This window comes from Rhinopithecus bieti, unplaced genomic scaffold (genome assembly GCF_001698545.2).
Source record: "Rhinopithecus bieti isolate Rb0 unplaced genomic scaffold, ASM169854v2 scaffold_763, whole genome shotgun sequence".
Classification (NCBI taxonomy): domain Eukaryota; kingdom Metazoa; phylum Chordata; class Mammalia; order Primates; family Cercopithecidae; genus Rhinopithecus; species Rhinopithecus bieti.
In genome coordinates this window covers 1,922,859-1,943,470 of record NW_016803270.1, presented here as the reverse complement: position 1 = coordinate 1,943,470, position 20,612 = coordinate 1,922,859, and the positions used below count along the sequence as shown (strand labels likewise).

At 40.8% G+C, this 20,612-nt stretch overlaps 1 protein-coding gene and 1 pseudogene across 2 annotated transcripts in view; one reads left to right on the top strand and one right to left on the bottom strand.

Moving 5' to 3' along the window:
* The window catches only part of ITGB1 (integrin subunit beta 1), a 60,033-nt gene that overhangs the window by 38,736 nt on the left and 685 nt on the right, over window positions 1-20,612 (bottom strand). The window contains exon 1 of one of the 2 annotated variants that reach the window (XM_017871708.1): window positions 20,373-20,539. The exons of the other annotated variant lie outside the window; for it this stretch is intronic. The gene's annotated coding sequence lies outside the window, so the exon portion shown is untranslated. Of the gene's footprint in view, window positions 1-20,372; window positions 20,540-20,612 lie in introns of those variants that run through there. 2 annotated transcript variants of the gene reach the window in all.
* Window positions 6,827-7,629, top strand: LOC108529241 (GTP:AMP phosphotransferase AK3, mitochondrial pseudogene; annotated as a pseudogene).

The following is a 20,612-nucleotide window of genomic DNA, read 5'->3' as shown; positions in this document are numbered from 1 at the left end:
GGATCACGAGGTCCATCTGGCCAACATAGTGAAACCCCGTCTCTACTAAACATGCAAAATTAGCTGGGCGTGGTGGCACACTCCTGTAATCCCAGCTTCTCGGGAGGCTGAGGCAGGAGAATCGCTTGGACCCAGGAGGCAGAGGTTGCAGTGAGCTGAGATCGCGCCACTGTACTCTAGCCTGGCGAAAGAGCAAGACTCTGTCTCAAAAAAAAAAAAAAAAAAAAAAAAATTAAAAAAACAATTTTGGGTGTAAAGTACACAATAAGATGAGAAGAACCTGACTTTCTCAAGGCAGAAGAAAAAAAGATGCGAGGAATATAAAAAAAAATACTAATAGTTTCATATAATCTGAAGATAAAGAGTTACATGCACAATATAAAAAAAAGAGGGTCATTTGTTTTTTAAACTGTCTTCTTTCTACTTTCTTAAATGAAAACAATTGTAGCACAGTTTAACTGTGCAGTTCTTTCTCTTCATAAATTTCCTTTAATATGAAAAAAATTCACTGAATTCCAAGTTAACACTGAATATTTCTTTTATAGACCTCCATATTCAAGGGCTTACATTCCAGGATGCTATTCCCCTAGCTCAGACAGAATGCTTTAAGTTGTGCTCTGAGCACCCACCCGAGAGAAAAGAGTTAAGAGTAACGTGAAAAGTCATCCACTTCTGCAACTGTGCTCGGCCCAGCAGGTTGTTATGCCTGAGTGTGCAGTTTTGCTTACGTATTACTTGTGACTGTATCCAAGAGACCAGCAAAATCTGAGTGTCACAAAAGTGTGAAATGCCTACCAAATTCATCTTCCAAGGCCTGCCTAAAAGGTTTAATGTGTAATAAATCCATGAGACTATAATTCTAAGCAAGTCAAATAATGTTATCAATGATTCCAAAGCTATATGACAACAGACACCTGGAACATTAAAAGTTCCTGAGGAAATGCATTACTGTGATGAATGAAGCATGCAGGCAGTTTCCACACAAAGGGAATGGAACAACTATTTGTTCCATATATGGACAGATACATGTTTCTTCAGGATACAACTCAGGCTGTTTAATGATCGCTAGAGACTGCTTTGAGAAATCTGTCAACATATCATACAATTCAGACAATCACCACTAAGATGAAGTTATTAGGTAACAGAAAATGATTCCTAACATTCAAAGCCACACTACTTTAAATGTCACTGTCCTCTTCCTTCTATAAACCTTGACAAGGCAAAAATCAACCATCTGAAACCCTCATACCTCCAGAAGAGCTCCAAACCCAGAAGCAGGCAAAACAAGGCTTCAGTGTTAAAGAACAGCTGAGAGAACAAGGCCAGCAGCTGGAAACAGTTTAAGGACAGATGTCAACGATCCTGCGACTGGCCGGGCACTGGCAAGAAACAGAGGCACTGCCATTGGCTAGTGATGTCTGTAAAAGGCCAGACTTTCTCTCAAGGAAAGGGAAAGGCTAGAGGATGAGGCCGATTAAGAACCCAGAAGACCTACAGGACCAGGAGGTAGAGAGGAGATCACAGTTAGAAGTGGCCTGAGGGAGGCAAGCCACAGAGACCTGGACAGGAAAGGAGAGGCAGAGGGCCAGGGAGCCTCGCTCTCAACGCTGCTGGTCTTCCCTTCTACCGGTAGTGGGTGCCCCCTGCACATGTGCGTGGAAGGGGAAGGAACAGGCACCCAAGTCCTATGCCACAAAGCCCCCAGGACAGCACTTTTCTAAGTGGGCCTAAGGAATAACGGCATTGGGTTTATCTGGATGCCCACCCTAGGCCTAAAATCCACAATCTCTGAGGATGGGGCCTGGACTCCAGGTGATTCTTATGCTGAGAAAAGGACCCAAAGGGGTTTCCTCCCAATGGCATTCCATATAAAACAGAGTATGAGGGGATAACAGGGAAAGATGCCTTTCAGATGCTGTCCTAATTCTAATGCTTGTCTCCTCTTCACCGTCAAAGACCTGGAAACAGTTGTCTACACTGGTCTCCATTTCCTACCTACCTTCCCTCTCCTCAAGCCAGTACCTTCACGTGTCACTTAACGAAGAAAGAGCTCTGAGAAATGCGAAGGCAATTTCATCTTTGTGCAACCATCAGAGTGCACTTACACAAACCGAGATGGTGTGGCCTCCTACACACCCAGGCTCTACGGTACAGCCTATGGCCCCTGGGCTACACACCTGTCCAGCACACAACTGTCCTGAATACTGCAGGCAACTAGAATGCTGCAGTAAGCATGTGTGTATCCACACTCAGACATAGAAAAACTACAGCAAAAGTATGGTACCAAAGATTTTAAAATTGATACACCACTATTACCATTAATACAGCTTGCAGGACTGGAAGCTGCTCTGGGTGGGTGGCTGGGTGGGTGAGTGAGTGAGTGGGGCAAGTAAGTACACTGCACAGAACACTCACTGAACAGGATATCACTGACATTACCATACACGGTACTGTGGACACAAACACACACGGTACTGTGGACACAAACATACATTAGCATAGGCCTGCACAGCGGCCTGGGTCAGGATCATCAATGTCGCTGTCCTGCACCTACATATTCTGTCTCCAATGACACACGGAGCTGTCATCTCCTAAAACATCTCCTTCTTCGGGACCACTTCCTGAAGGACCTGGACCTGCCTGAGGCTGTTTTAACTTTTTTTTTATAAGGAGAAATACTCTCTCAAATAACAACAGGCTGGTGGTGGTGGCTCATGCCTGTAATCCCAGCACTTTGGGGGGCCAAGATGGGCAGATCACAAGGTCAAGATATCGAGACCATTCTGGCCAATGTGGTGAAACCCCGTCTCTACAAAAAATACAAAAATTAGCTGGGCATGGTGGCGCACACCTGGCTACTCAGGAGGCTGAGGCAGGAGGATTGCTTGAACCCAGGAGATGGACGTTACAGTGAGCCAAGATTGTGCCACTGCACTCCAGCCTGGCGATAGAGCTAGACTCCATCTCAAAAACAACAACAACAACAACAACAACAACAAAACAATATAGTGCAGTAAATATATAAAGCAGTAACATAGTTGTTGTTTATTATCAAGTATTATGCACTGTAATTTAGATGCTATACTTTTACATGACTGGCAGCACAGTCGATTTGTTTACACCAGCATCACCACAAACATGTGAGAAATGTGTTGTACTATGACACCACACTACTAGGCAAGAGGTGTTTTTCAGCTCTGTTATAATCTTACAGGACCACTGTCGTGTATGTGGTCCATCATTGACCAAAAACAACATTATGTGGCACATAACTGTATAACTGATGTCCATGCCCAACCATGTATGTGAAACTATTCTTGCAAAAGAACTCTTTCCAGGCCTTACTTTACTCTCTGCATTCATTCGTTCATCATTCATTCATTCATACATTTTTTGACTCACTACAATATGCACTTGAAGTGTATCAGTTTACTACCAAAGAATTTACACAAAGCAACATGTAAGACTATTCACCATGCTTTAACATACTCTACTCCCTTGAACTCTACTGGTTTCCCCCTGCCTTTCTGGAGGTTCCTCTTCAGGCAGCTGTGTCAGGTTTTGAGCCATATCAGGAAATACAAGAGTCACTGTTTCAAGGAACTTTCAGTTCAAGGACAAAAATACAAATTATTATATGATGGTTTCAGTAATAAACAGGGGCGCAGTGCACTGAGGACACTGAAATCTGCCTGGACAAGTTCAGAGGCGTCAGGGACATGGCAGTGTTTCAGTTAGACTTGAAGGCACACAGGAGACGGGTGTGGAGAAAAGTGGAGAGAAGATATTCCAGGCAAAAGGTCTGCACACGCAAAGCCATGCAGTCCCAAGGCGAAACTCCTTCCTAATCTTATTTCTAAGCATATGCATTTGGGCAGCTCCCTGCAACTCGAAATTGGAACTGTCTCACTTTTTCTCTCTTTATAGAAAAAAAGACTAGAAAATGTATGTTTTGTAGCTATATCTTGTTGGTAGAATGAGTGATTATTTTCTCACTATAATTTTCTATTGTAAGTATAAATAATATTATATTAAAATCGTAAAATATCAAAAAGGCCAAAAGGAATTTTGAAATATTTCTGAGACTTAAATTATGAGTTGGAAATAACAGGAACGAAGACCAAGCAGGCAGGAGGAGCTACATTACAGAGAGCCAAATACCATCCATGCTAAAAGAGTTTGGATTCCATTCTATAAATAGGAGGGGAACTGAAAAAATTTGGGCAGGCTAGTAACACGTCCACATATACACGGCAGAATCTCAGTGGAGAAAAGGATAGGGGGCAAGACAGGAGTTGGAAGACAAATACAGAATTTACTGCAAAGGTTCAAGTGAGAGGTGACAAATGTCCAAATTCAGATAACAGCAACAAACAAGACGACGAACAATAATTAGAAGGTAGCTATGAGGGATCTGCTGTTTACTTGGGAAGGAAGGATGGGGGAAAGAAAGGAATTTAGAATAATGGTCACTTTTAAATAAAGAAGATACAGGAGAGAGAATGGGGTTAGGGGAGAAAATGAGGTTTACTGTGAAACCTAGGGAAGATGCCTATTGGGAAGCTAGGACATGAGTATGGATCTCAGGAGATAAGTCAAGAGTTAGAGACACAGACATGAGAGTTCTCATAACCTAGATGCTAACTGAACTTATGAACATGGATGCGATTGGGATGAAAAGAATACTTATGAAGAAAGGAGAGCTGGGGGCAAACTTGAAGAGGTGAAGACACAAGAAAGAGAAAAGGTAAGTGATGAAGCCAGGCCTCCTTGGAGGAAAGAGGGATGGCATCTGGAGCCCAAGGGGATGGATCACCCTAAACAGAGACATGGTGCCTTTCTTCTAAGGCAGAGCAGGAGGTGAGAAAGCAAACATAGTTCATTCATGTATGACTGTTTTTTTCTGAAATAGGAAGAACGACTCCTAGGAAAAGAGGTAGGGCTTAGGGGTTGCAGAAAATTAGGAAAACGCAATAGCATTACAGTGAGAGCCTGCAATGGTGAGACCCCACCAGGTATTGGACACCCTAATTTATACAGGCATATTTGTAACACTCATTTCACTTCTATCTGCTAACATGTCTTCCCTGATGGATTCTAGGCTCCAAGAAAATAGGGCCTGGGTGTATCTTATTTATAGCTATCACAACTAGAAATACTTGGCACAAAGTCTATGCTCAAAACTCTGCTGTTAGGCATGGTGGCTCATGCCTGCAATCTCAGCACTTTGAGGGGCTGAGGTAAGAGGACTGCCTGAGGCAGGAGTTCAAGACTAGCCTGGGTTACAGAGCGAGACCCTGTCTCTCTCTCTCTTTTTTTTTTTTTGGAGACAGGATCTTGCTGTGTCGCCTCGGCTGGAATGCAGTGGTGTGGTGTGATCACATCTCACTGCAGCCTCAACCTCCTGGGCTCAGGCAATCCTCCCACCTCAGCCTCCCAAGTAACTGGGACTACAGGTATGAGCCACCATGCCCAGCTAGAGATCCTGGCTCTATAAGAAAATAAATTAGCCTGGGCAACACAGCAAAACTTGGTGGGGGTGGGGGCCAGGGGAGAGGGCCATGAGTCCTGGAATGGAAGCTGCAGTAAGCTATGATCACACCACTGCACTCCAGGCTAGGCAATGTGAGTGAGACCCTGTCTCAAAAAATTTTAAAAAGTAAAAATATATTTGCTGAACTATACTGAATTGTGTGACATTTTTCTCTGACATTACTCAGAAGAATGTCTCAGAATTACTTAATGTACAGAACTTCTCTAAACAGAAAAGTGTTACTATAGATATCCAAATGACAATTTAAATTTTCAATTACTTTAAGTATATAAGCCAACTTAAAGATAGATATAAAATGTCTCACGCTCATGGCTCTTACACATTATGAAACCAAAATTAACTTCCAAGTACAAACATAGACGCTGAAGTTATATTACTGGGTTATAAGATGGTCAACCAGATAAACTAAATGTTTATTATTAACATGAAAGTACAATTTGTTTTCAACTCTTGTAGAAATGCCCAAATCTCTGAGAATACCTCCCATGGTCCCTCAGACTCCAATTGGGAATCACTAAATTTACTTCCTGGTTTGCAGGGCAGGTGCAAGAAGAAAGGTGGGGGACGGGGACAAAGAAGGTGCAGTGCTAACAAAAAGTTAACAAATAAGAGGAAAAAGTCAAAAGACCAGACATCACACCAGGGAGGTGAGAGGAGAGGGGACCACGGAAACAAGGAAGTGAAAAGAGCTGGAACCTAAGACAGTTAAGAATTTACAATTTCAGAGACAGGCAGTCTTGCGGGGAGGGGGGAAGCCTGTATTAAAAATACAGTACTAGGTCACTGTTTTAGCTAGGGTTCTGTCCAAAGCAGAGCCTGGGACCAGAACTGGCGTGCAGGCAGTTTACTGGAAGGTGACCCCAGGAAAAGAGAGAGACACTTCGAACACGGTGAACCAAGGCCAATACAAAGATACTATCTTTAACATACTGAGTACCTGGAGACTTGATCTTGTGGAAAACTTTTGAGAAGTACTTAGAAAGTCTGCCCAATGAAAGTCAACAGGGAAATGCATCAACTCCAGTTGCACAGGTAAAAGGTCGCCTCAAGGGGCATTAACTCCCCTAACACTTCTAAGAACTACAGTGCACATGCCCAGGGACAGACAAGAGGGAACAGACAACAAAGCTGGTTAGAGGAGTCACAGGGTTAAGCAAAAGAGAGGCACCTGAGGCAGCATGCAGTCAGCCAGGAGTGAGCCACAGACTGTTCTCAGCAGCACCAGCTGGAATCAGAGCAGAAGCCAAGAGGATGAAAGACACACGAGGTTTCCAGTACAGTGGCCAATGGCCACTAAAGTTGAGAGACAAGAAAACTGCTGGACCAGAGTTCAGGGAAGGCCTGGGAGCCACAGTCCCCACTCACTAGCACTGCTGCCAGCTGGCTGGGCCTGGGCTGCAGAGCAGGTAAGCTCGAAGGCTGGGCCAAAGCCCTTGTGCGGGCGCGGTGTGGGCCTTGGTCTGTAATGGGGCGTCCACGTGGCAGCAGCCATGATCATCGGGTCCCTGGCCTCAGGCAACAGCACTAGTTGTCACACGTCACCAAACACTGTGAAGCACCTCTCCAGTGGAGACCTGCTCTGGGACAGCATGCTGAGGGGCACAGAAATTGATGTGTTAGCTAACGCTTTCACTGACCAAAGGAAACTCATCCCAGATGATGTCATGACTCGGCTGGCCCTATATGAGCTGAAAAATCTCAACTAGTATAGCTAGCTGATGGAAGGTTTTCCAAGGGCACTTCCACAGGCAGAAGCCCTAGATAGAGCTTTTCAGACAGACACAGTGATTAGCCCGAATGTGCCCTTTGAGGTCATTAAACAATGCCTTACTGCTCACTAGATTCATCCTGCCAGTGGCCGAGTCTACAACACTGAATTCAACCTTCCCAAAACTGTGGGCACTGATGATGCGACTGGGGATCCTCTCATTCAGCGTAAGGATGATAAACCGGAGACGGTTATCAAAAGACTAAAGGCTTATGAGGCCCAAACAAAGCCAGTCCTGGAATATTACCAAGCTCTTCTACAAACTCAAGTTCCACAAAGAAGCCAGAAAGCTGCCATAACTTCATGAGGAGAAATGCGTGTAACTAGTAAGATGAGCAAACCTCCCAGTCCTTGCATTTAAAAACTGCTTTTCCTAAGACTTCCAGTATGCATGAATTCTTTGAAAGTTATATTACTTTTATTTCTACTGATTTTATTCTGGATACTGAGGATGTGCCAAACGAGTCAGATACTAAGATTAATCTTTTGAAATCATCTAGCGTGTTTTATCCAGTTACCTGCAAAACCATCAGAGATGTCTAAACTTTTAAAACACATTAGAGCAAAATTAAAAGAACAATTGGTAGTAATCTAACTTTTTGTTCATCAAGCATAAGTGGTTGATAAAATGTCCATATTTTTTGGAAAAGTTTTAAAAAGTTCCATGTCATTTGGGGAAAATATCTCATCAGAAATTTCTGCATAGATTAATGCCAAAAGAGACATTTCTAGCATTGTGGAACATAGTGATACTACATAAAATTCCAGGAAAAAAGCAACTGGATTTACAGATTTGTTGTAAGATACAAATTCACTGCTGCCTTTACACTAATAAATGTATAAGCTAACCATACATATATGCTGTATTTATTTTGTTGTTAAACATACTTTCAATTTACTCAGAATTTTCAATTTGCTATAAAAATGTATCAATTAACAGAGAAAATATTACTTTAAGATGACTTTTCTTTTGAAAATACGTATGTATTGAGGGTTATAATTTTGTGAGAAATTGACGTTATAAGTTCTTGGATAAACATCAAAGTTGAATGAATTTTCAACAAAATATAATTGAAATCTATGTTTTCAGATGTTACTCGGGTTAAGAAATGTACTTTAGGATCTACCTGCCGGTTTCTCTTTTTTATCCAAATATGTGATCTGCCCTGATAAATAACAAGTTATTATACCCCTCCTCCCAAAAATAAAAGAGAAAACCTATGGAATTATGTAAAGTAAGCATACTTTGTCATTAGTAAACAGATCAGGCAGGCCTGGGGAATGTTCCCTTGGCATAAATAGCAATCAATCATAATTAGTAAACAAGGTGTGCCAATAAAAAGAATTTACATGATAGGTTAACAAAGACCAAAAAAGTGAGTTTTCTGAAGGAGTTCTTCATTCCTGATCAAAGAAATTGATACCTGCTAACATTCACTGCCACCTTATCTTAAGGGGAAAGAACTCTACTGGTTTCATCTGAGCAGGCATTTAGAAACTAATCTAAAGTGATTGCTCAGTGGGGCAACAACGATGGCTGCTGAGGTACTGGGACCTGGTAGGAGCATTTAAAAACTGGAATCTAAAGTGATTGCTCAGTGGGGCAACAAGGATGGCTGCCGAGGTACTGGGACCTGGTAGGAGAAGTGGGGCATATGAGAGGAGGAGGAAAAACCCAACTCTGTCTTCCACAGCATATTTACTCTTACTTTACTTGGTGCTAAAACAAATGAAACAAGTCCTTGTATAGCTGTTACTAAATACCTTTAAAAATCTGTCCTGTTTTTCTCCAGATACTTAAAACACAAGTGCCAGTAAGTGGTTCTTACGTATTTTGGGGGGGGAGGGGATTTATTTTCCTTTTCTGCAGATATTTCAAAAATTCATCAATCTTTCAAGACGAACCAAGGTTTTTTAAAAGAATTATAGTAAAGACTTTTTTTTTTTAGACAGTTTCACTTCTTGGTCCCCCAGGCTGGAGTGTGGTGGCGTGATCTTGGCTCACTGCAACCTCTGCCTCCTGGGTTCAAGCAATTCTCCTGCCTCAGCCTCCGAGTAGCTGGGATTACAGGCGTGTGCCACCACGGCTGGCTAACTTTTGCATTTTTAATAGAGAAGGGGTTTTGTTATGTTGGCCAGGCTGGTCTCAAACTCCTGACCTCAAGCAATCCACCCACCTCTGCCTCCCAAAGTGCTGGGATTACAGTCATGAGGCACCGTGCCCGGCCCACTTCATTCTTTAAAGAACTTTTTATAATGCCTCATCTGAATGTTAATGTTATGTGCTTCATAAAAATGTTGTGGACTACCAAACTTATGGGTTATCACTAGGTTATCAGGCATACATTAGTCTTTAGCTGAATAAACATAACTTTCATTAAATAAAAAAAAGGAAGAAAACTGCTTGACCAAGGTGTGAGAAGTATCATCTGCATGAACTCTTGAAGCCCTCAAATCATGGCAAGAACTGGGGAGGAAAGAAAGACTAAGCCAGGTGATTCACATATAGCCGTGTGTGTGTGTGTGTGTGTGTGTACACACACATATGTATGTTAAAACATATATAATAATCTTCATTTAAAAGGTTTCCTGTTTGGGGCCTATGTAACTCTTATACATCTACTAATGATATGTATGGTTGACTTGCCATAAAAATTGTCATCTTCTAGAAATTTCTCCATGTTTTCTGTATCTAGCGCAATGTCTTAATATTTAATAAACGAAGAAACTAACAATAAAAACAACTGGAGATACATTGAGGTATCAAAAAATAAAACACTGAACTTCATGACAGCAGACACTTGTGGCATCTACCATCGTAGAACATTGTGTAGTGCAGAGTTATACTGGCAAATTAATCTGTGTCTCAGTTTCCTCATCTTTATAACGGGGACAGTAGTATTTACCTCGTAGGGGTTTTGTGAAGTTTAAATAAGTTGATAAGTATAAAACACTTAAAACAATGACTGGCCAATTGTAAGTACCTGGGTGTTACTTGTTATGATCATTACCCAATGTTATAGGAGGCGCTCAATAACAACGTAATTGAATAAAGAAGTAACCACGGTTGAACGCTTTGCTTTTTTCAGTTGTAATTATAACCAGAAAACCGACTGGATCCACTTTAGGGAAGACACAAGATACGAAAGAAAGGATAAAGTTTGAAAGTTAGAAGTAACACAACTACAGAAAATAGATTAATGTGGATTGTTATAGCCATTCATACACTGACATCCTCAACATCAAAACCTTTTGGTACTTTATAGATTCCACACCCAAGTAGAATTCTATTTAATGTGCTTTCTAACAATCAGATTCCTGACAAATGTGTTCATAAAGTAACAAAAGCAGCAAAACCTTAAATGTTTTATACTAACATAGTAGACAAAATACAAATACTCTGAACACTAGTATCACAGAAACCCTTAAAAAAAGATTGAGGGGAGGGAATAACATACCTAATACGAATAGAAATAAGGAGGAACCTTTGAGGTTTGCTATGCTTTGAACGTGTTCCCAAGGTTCACATGTTGGAAACTTAATCCCTGAAGCAACAGTGATGAGAAGTGGGACCTTTAAGAGGTGAGTAGGTCACGAGGGCTCTGCTCTGCCACATGAATGGATTAATGCTATTACCAGAGGAGTGGGGTATGGGTTCCAGATAAAAGACCAAGTCTGGCCTCCTCCTCATCTCTCGCTCTCTTGCCCTTCCGCCTTCTACCATGGGATGATGCAGCAGGAAGACACTAGACGCCAACACCTTGATAATGGACTTCCCAGTCCCCAGAACCCTGACATAAATTACCCAGTCTGTGGCATTCTGTTATAGCAGCACAAAGACTAAGACGAGGTTCTTACATCACGAGAAAGGAAACACCCCTGAAAGGACTAGAATACGAATTCTGTTTCATTAATCAAACACAACTAGCAATATGATTTTGTTCAGGGACTGCTGCTCACTTTGGATTACTGAAAAAAAAAAAAAGACTGATTTCTCAATTGAGAGGGCCAGACTAGGCACAGGCAAGAAGAGTATAATACACCAAGTTTTGATGATTTAAAGTAATTTGTAACAAAAAGTTATTTCATTTAGAACTCTGAAAAATTAGAATTTTATTTCAGCACCTTCAAATGGATATGATAATAATAATAATAAAATAATAGCATCTATCTCCTCCAGGTAACTCTATGAGGTGGAGAATAATAGTGTCTTTGTTTTACAGATGAGGAAACAAACGCACAGAGAGATTAAACAATTTGCAATAGTGGAATCAAAAGTTGCACAGATGGAATTGAAACCTGACCATCTGTATCCAAAAGCTATGACCTGACTTCATTAAACTATAATTTTTTGAAAGCCTACTTAATCACTACTTTATAAAGAACATCCTTCTAGTGTTAGAACTGACTCAGAGCACAGAAATGGAAAGGGCTTATAATGTTCTATGAGTTTATTTCTTGGGCATTTGAACTTAATAGAGGCCAAGAAAAGTCATTTTAATTGCCATATTTCATAAGTACAGACAAAGGTTTTGTGTCTTGTTCCTATAAAAGCATTTCACCTTAAGGTCATTTTCTACCATATGCAATTTTATCTAAGGGGTCATAATTCATTCCCTGAACAATAAACAATCTTAAACACCATCCACAAATAATCTCATTTTAGTGCTTAACCAAAATATATGCAATTGTTTCCATTGTCAAAAATAGTGCATAATTGTTTTAATCTTCACTGTAAACTAATCTTTATCCATAAAAGTACGGTTTTATATCATGTTCAAACTTTTAAATACACGCTCATTATTTATTAACTTTTTAAAACAATTTTACAAATAATTCATTTGGCATTTCCTTTTAAATTTACAGATACAATCTTTAGAAACTTTATATGGACTATATTTGTAGAAATTAAACACTTACACTTTAGAAAAAAATTACCTTAAAAAACGTAACAAGTTATGTTCATTTCATAGTTGAAAAATAAGCCACCTAAACACCAACTCAAATAAAAAGAATACACAAAGGATTTCACAAAATCTCAAATCTTTCCATCTTAACAGTAGAAAAGAGTCTGATACCTATAGAGGTATATCATAAACGTCTCCTAAAAATTATAATAAAGTTGGATTCATCCCAAGTCTGTTCTACCATCATTATTTTCTGTATCTGCTTTTAAAAGGGGGGAAAAATAGGTCAGTAACAGATTTTAGCATTTAAAAATCAATATATTCCAGAAAAGAACACAGAGCCAAACTGAAAGACATGAGGTTCCTCCCACTTATCCCACATAGAGAGTAATAAAACGGGAAAACACGAATGGAAGAAACTGAAAAATCTTTCTGAACTCTGTACCATCTGAGAGGGTGACATGTGGAGAAGAGTTCCTCCCATGAAAAGGGCACCTTTCCCCTTACAGGAAGAACAATTAAAACTCAACACTTTTTTTCCTTCCATTGGCAGGAAGAGGTGTGTTGGTGACTGAAGAGGTGTTTATGGCCCAAGTATTAATAAGCTAGCATTAATGATTAACAAAACTTAGCAGAAAGAATAGAGAAGAAAAAAATAGGAGACATGAAAGAGAAGAGGCTAAGGGATCCCAAAGATGTAACACCACATTTGAAGTCCTCTTCTCCTCTCCTTGACAAATAGAAAAGTAGTCTGGCCCGGGCGCGGTGGCTCAAGCCTGTAATCCCAGCACTTCGGTAGGCCAAGACGGGCGGATCACGAGGTCAGGACATCGAGACCATCCCGGCTAACACGGTGAAACCCTGTCTCTACTAAAAAAAAAAAAAATACAAAAAAACTAGCCAGGCGAGGTGGCTGGCGCCTGTAGTCCCAGCTACTCGGGAGGCTGAGGCAGGAGAATGGCGTAAACCCGGGAGGCGGAGCTTGCAGTGAGCTGATATCTGGCCACTGCGCTCCAGCCTGGGCGACAGAGCGAGACTCCGTCTCAAAAAAAAAAAAAGAAAAGTAGTCTGAATTAGAAAACTGTCTAAACTGCACTATTCCCACCCAGAAGAAAAATGGCTTTTTAAAGAGCACTAACCCCTTCTCACACAATGATGTTAGCTTGGGCTAAGAAGCTCTAACAACAAAGGTTTGGGGGCTCCAAAGCTATAGGCTCACAAAACAATTTGAAATCCGAGAACAGCTCACTATAGGGCTAGATACCTTAAGAAAATTATACAACAACAGATTGAAGATAAAATTCATCACTAGTGACTTTACCCATCTTCTCCAGGAAAATGAAATACGGAAGATCTTTAGCAACACCCAATCTACAAGTGCAACGGAAAGATAAAAAATGGATGTAGTACACTTTGGCAAACAAAATGCCTAACAGACAGTATGTTGGGGATAAGGGGAGGTAAAGCCTGGAAACTTAACACCTAGGAAAGACTTCTACAGAACAAAAAGTGAAAGGGAGTCAGTGAAGAATCTTCTTTAAAAATAAGAGAAAATTTAGAACTCATTATGCTCTTCAAGAAAGTCAGAAAATCTCAAATAGATCTTGACAGTGATCAAAAGTAAAACCACAAAAGTAAAAGAAGAAAATTTAGGCTGGAATCCTCTACAGAACTCCTAAACATGAAGAACAGAATCAACATAACAGGAAAATCACACAAAACTCAAATAATTCAAGCCAATTAGAAACGTCATCTAATGGTGATCTCATAAACAGACAACTGGTATAGCACCACCACCACCAGCCCCTCCCTGCCCTGAAAAAAAAAAAAAAGCTTTATGTGAGAAATGGGAAAAAAATGAAGCATTTCATTCAAATGGGGGTAAAGGGGCACAAAATTAACTCAAGGCTTCAGAGGATGAACTTAAAAGCAGAAAAATACACTTTGAACAAAGCTATTAAGCCATAATATGAAGGGTTGATACAAAATGAGCAAAAAACCTGCCTGAACTTAATTCTTCCCAGCTCCTCCTTCCACTCAAAAGGTAAGACATTATTACCTAGCAACTGATTGTTTTTCAAACCAGCCTAGTATTCTGTTCCTTCTTTTCACTCTCTCTGTCTGCGGACTTTTCTGCCTTTCCCTGTGAGGAGGAAAGAAGTTGGAAACGGTTTTGGTTGAGAAAGTGTACTCTGGGCCAAGTTTACAAAGATAATTGTGAGTGGAGCCAGCAAAAGAACCATCATGATTAATGATATCAATAAGCACCTGACAGCAAGACTTATTCCCCATAATTTCAATTAAGGAGAATTATGTTCTCAAACTGCATAATTATATCCCCTTTTTAAGCAGATCATTCCAAAATGCTTCCTTGATTAAAACTAATTTTGACCACATCTTTTGTCACATCCTCCTCTCCATCCTGTCTGTGGTGGAGTGCATACAGTATTTTAAATATATGATAAACGTTTTAAAACCATGATAAACATAGGAAGAAAACAGTTTCTCAATTTACTCATCAGTAAGCTGTAAATAGTATCTACCACAGAATTGTTGGAAAGATAAAATATGATCATTACATGAAAGCTTTTATCAGCAAATATCTTTCTAAGTGGTCAACAGCTCATAATTTACTTGATTACCAAATTTGCTTCTTGTTCTCCAACTCATTAATCATGGCCTTCTAAAACAAGAACCTCAGTGACTCTTTAATAAATGTTTCTCAATCTTTTTAATCCATGCTTCAAGAAGCATAAATCTTACTCCCCATTATACTTTTTTGTAACATTTTCCTAATATAACATTATACTACCAAATATGCTTTTTCAAACTCCAATTTCCTCCTCCAATAATCAAACATGACCCCGTACCACCCCTTTAAAAGAAGCACTGAAATCATATGAAGAAAATCATACATAAACCATAAAATACTGTGCATAGGGGAAGAATAATCTACTATTCCTAATTTCATAGATTATGAAAGCTTAAGTTATTTACATATTCATTCAATAAACATTTATACAGAAAAATGTGAATTTTGTACGTAAATATTTTCCTCATCACTCCACTGAAATTACTCCCTACACAAAACAGAATGCTGATTTTTCTTCTTCCTTTTCGCCTTTATTGCCTCTTCATCTCCTCACCAATCACAATCAACTTAATTACTCCTTCTTTGTGGTTCCAAAATAGCCTTGATAGTGGCCAGCACAGCGAATGACAAACCTTCAGTGACGCTCAATAATATAGTGTTATTTCTGTTCAAACTTCTATTATAACTAATTTTATTCATGTCTGTGTCTCTCATCAGGCTAGTGTCGGAGGACAAGAATCCAGGCCCTCATTTTAAAATATAGCCTTCATATATCATTGTGATACATATATGATATTATACATAATTCCTAATAAGTAACAAAGTGGCCAAGTACTATCTGTGAAATTAGACTGGATTCTTCCTATGCTGTCCCTTGAAAGTGCCACCCATCTGTCATCCAACCTTCACTCATACCATTCCAAGCTCAGGCCTCATCTCCTACACAACGTGTTCCGAAACCACACAAGACAATGCTGAGATTTTTCTAACACTATTAGGGAGTATTTTATGGTACAGTACATTGCATAAAACACTCTTTGGTATTTATGTTTTCCTGAACTGAACACAACTTGTTCCAACTAGACAACAGACTCAACATCAAAGACCATGTCGACTTCTTGATTCATGCCCACTGAGTAAAGCATTTTTCAGGTAACTGGTACTCAATGTACTGACAGAATAAAATGCAATGTACAGCCCAGCTACATCCTGATGCAGAGCTGTTGTGACAGATGTTGTGACAGATGTTGCTGGTCAGCGCTGCCAGGCATCCTTAAAGGAATAAGTGGCGCAGCACCTACACTCTCTGGTGATACAAAAAAAAAAAAAAAAAAAAAAGTTGCTCATGGGGAGAGAGAACTGCATTCTACTTACATCAGGCAGCAGCTATTCTCCAACTCCTGGAACAAGAGAACGACAGAAACATGCAGACTGCTTTATAGGGTAGATGTGGAAACCAACGCCCTGGAAGTATAGTACTCTGACAAAGGTCACACAGAAATTCAGTGGCAGACCCTGCACTGATACCCAGGTTTCCTGCCTCCCAATCGAGAAGCCTTTACTACATCAAATTGCTTCTCTGATCAGGTATCTGAAAATAAATTACCACAAAGGGATGTGACCAATGAAGTCTTTTTGTCTTTAACTCAAACATGCCAATCACTGGAAAAAACCAGAAATACCTATGCCACTCACAAAAATGTCACTCAAAGGAATTACAAGTTCAGAGAAGAAACTGGGGAAGGTAAATGTTTTTCTGGATTCCCCTTCCTCTACCCACCTTGACTGTTAAAAGTGTTCCCAGGTCCTCCTTCAGCCCGTTTTTCACTCCACACCCTCCTTTGGTGCTTGTATGCACAGCCTATAGCTTCAACCAGTACTTAATAGACTGAGAATTTCCAAATTGAAATCTCTCTCTTTTTTTTTTTTTTAGCTCTCACCCTGTGTATTCAACTGCAATTTAGACATCTCCACCTATGTCCCTGGTCACCTTAAAAAAGAAAACTCAGCCTCATAAGGTCATCATATCCCCTCTGCTCCAGCCAACTAGCAGCCCCGGCTTGTGGTCACCCTCTCACCTCAGTGAACAGCACCTCCTAGCCAGAAACCAGTGTCACATTGGGTTTCTTTCATTTCTCTTATCAAGTCTTTTCAATTCTCCCTCCTAAATACACTAGTTCTTGAACTCCACTCAAATCATCCTCCATATAGGGGATCTGCAAAGGTTTCTGATCACTCACCTTTATCACTAAAAAAATTCTAAGCATACATGTACCCAAAATACATGCAATTTATAAATTCCAATACGTGCACTTCTACAGCAATACAGTAAGATATAAATCATAATCAAAATTTTAAACTTTGAAGTGATGAGATCAACAAACAATAGTAGACCTAAAATTTTCTTCCCATACTTCAGTGAGTCTTTTTACACATCCCTGGAGATCAGGAACCTAAACTTTGAAATTACGTACAATAAGACTGGTCCTACAAGAAATACATATATATGCTTGTGTGTATGTGTGTTTATATACATATGTATGTGTACTGGAGGCAGCTTTTCTCATGCACACACACGTTTCGTGAGGTGATATGCACATGCTTAAGCATATTGCTAAATATAGTTAACTCTACTTTCTAAAGTCACAAATCAAATGGCAAGTTTAAAGTTAGTCGACCTCTAAAAACTCAAAGCCACTTTTAAAGCAATAGCACATGTATAAAGTATAGTTTGGATCCTTTTGTACACAGCTCCTGAAAGAGAGAAATTTTTTTTTCACCTACCGACAGGCATATTGGAAGGCTCCTAATATTCTGAGTTTTACGGACTGTACCCCCTTTAACTTGGGTACATACTATAATATTCTTTCAGTTTTCCACAGCTATAGATACCCCTAGCATAACACTTCAGGATTCAGAAGACGAATGCACCTTTCTGTATCTTAACCTCTCTACTCCACACCTCCCACCTCTGAAAAAACAACCAGCCAAATTCTCAGAACCTAAAACTAAGTCAGACTAAACCCTGCTAATACAATACAGACACTTACATATTTACCTGGCATAATCTCTAGGATTCCACCCACAACCTAACAGATCCTAACTCTCGCAGAGTGAGAAAATCTGCTAAAATCTGACAGAAGTCCAAATGAATCCTTTCAGATATATGCAGCTTGCTACATATTCAGAAAGTTAAGTTCTCGAAACTTGAAAGCTCTCTGAAACTTTTACCAGTTACAAGATGTTTCAGCTTATCACACTAGCAGCATGGTTAAGGGCAAACCAGAGCAGCTACAGAATATTAATGAATATTTTTTTCAGACAGAACACTGTACTACTCCCTGCTGTAAGCCACAACTCACTTATCAAGAAGTCAAACAATAAAGACATTAAAATCAGTGGCAAGCACTCTTAGAAAAACTGGCACCATGTTAAGTTGTTTGACCACTTTTCATTATTATAGTATGACCAGATGTCCCCAGTGTCACTCCCAAAGTTAGGAAGAACACCAATGTAGAACTACATTTTCATTCGTGATGGTAATTTGGGGCTGATTTAAATTACATTATACTGACCAGAAAGCTAAGAAGAAAGCTGCCTAATTGTTAAAATTACTAAATGCAGTGACTTTCAGAATTGTTGATTCCATGCGTTTCATGTACAGAATGTTGAGGGTAATAAAAAATAACTTTAATACAGAACTTTACATTGTTAAGAAAATCACAAACACTTAAAATTGTAGGTCTAGGTCTGAAGTCAACATAGATGAGTTAAACAGTCTATTTGCTTCCTTTTTACAGAATTAAACTATTAACCACATTCTTTGTCCTTTCAGCTAGTATTCTAATAACATCTTCCACCTTCATACTCAATTTTGGGATAAGTAAAATGGCTTTCTCCCCAAATGCCTGTAATCAAAATACCAATGTTTTTTATTTAACACTTCACCATCTTCAGTCACTTATATAATATTGATCGATGAGCCAACATTATTTAAAAATATGACAATTATAGTGAGACTCTAAGTCCTGACCCCTCTGGGCCTTGATGTCCACAAATGAACAGGTAACTGCCAACTAAAGTTCCTTAATCATTTCTAAAAGTGGTCTATTGTATACCCTATCGTAAAGGGCATATGTGGTTTAAGAAAGATGTCTAAATTCCTCTAGCACGTTATTTTTGTAGCATCAGAACTACAATAAGAAAAATAATAATAACCTAAGGGCCAGGCTCAGGGGTTCAAGTCTGTAATCTCAACACTTTGGGAGCTCTAGAAGAGAGGACTGCTTGAGCCTAAGAGTTTGAGGCCAGCCTGCGCAGCATAGTGAAATCCTGCCTCTACAAAAAATTAAAAAATTAGCCGGGCATGGTGGCAGGCGCCTGTCGTTCCAGCTACTCAGGAGGTTGAGGTGGAAAAATAACTTAAGCACGGGAGGAAGTTGAGGCTGCAGTGAGCTGTGATGGCTCCTCTGCACTCCAGCCTGGGCGACAGAGACCCTGTCTCAAAACAAAACAAAATAACCTAGTAATTCTACCCACCTGTTATCCATGTGGTATGTTGGCCCAAAGAAACCTTACTAATGATGTTACCAATTACCTTCCGAGAAATCTTTTTACTATAAAAGAAGGGCTGAAAAGGAGTCAATATTCATTGAGCATCTACCCTCAAGCTAAGTGTTTTACATTTTGCATTTGATTTTCACGACTATAGTTAGAAAGGTTACTTTTGGTTTAAACGTAGGCTCTGGAGCTAGACCCCATGCCTTCTCCAGGAGCTCCCGATGACCATAGGCAACTTACTGTGCCTCCGTTTCTTCACTCGGAAAATGGAAATAGAAACAGTAGCAATCTCATTAGAGCGGTTCCAGAATTAAATAATACATGTAAAATGCCTAGAGCTAAACCCGGCCCTCACTGTCATTGTTATAAAAACTAATTATTAGTGTAGGTAGTATTGTTCCTATTTCAGATGAGGAAACGGAAGCTTAGAGAGTGCAACTTACTAATGATCATACCAATGAGTGCAAAGTTTTGGACTCAAAAGCACGAATTTGATTAAATGAAAGTTACTTAGAGAGTGGGAGTCTCATAAATCCAATTTATGAAGCCTAAGAAATGACACGCGGTAAAAATGGTACTAGACACAGGACGGGCTCTCAGGCTCGCGGACCGGGTCTGAGCGCAGTGGCCGTGGCCTTGTGTCCTGGTCCCGGGGGTCCCGGCAGGGGCTGGAGACTCTTGACTTGCCAGCATTCGCGTTTATAAACACGGGGAAGTGTACTGCACTGCCGCCGCCGCGCCCCCGGTCCCCAGCGGCTCCGCAAGGCCACTTTCTATCCCGGCTCCCGCCTCCCCCCACCGCGGCGCTGGCCCCAGGGCCGCCTCCTGGCAGCCGGAGGAGACCAGTCCCAACAGCGGGCGCCGACGGCCGGCTCGACGCTGCTCCAAAGACAGCAGCCAGCAAGGGAGCGAGAGACAAAGGCGCAGAACCAGTCCAGGGGAGCGCCGAGTCCCAAACGCCGAGCCCCGGGTGGCCTCGCTGGCTCCCACCTGCGCTCGCCCAGCCTGGCGGGAGACCGCAGGTGTCAGGGGCCGCTCAGGCCCGGTCCTCCGCAGCTCCAGCAGCCCCGACGTGACAGCGCCCAGGACCGCGACCCTCGCGCTCGAAACGCGGCTGGGCCGACTCGGCGCCCGGAGGCTGCCAGCGCCGGGGACCCGAGGGGAGTGGCGGTGTGCGGACTTCCTCCCGGACTAGCCTGGAATCACGCCCCAGCCCCACCCGCCGGCGGC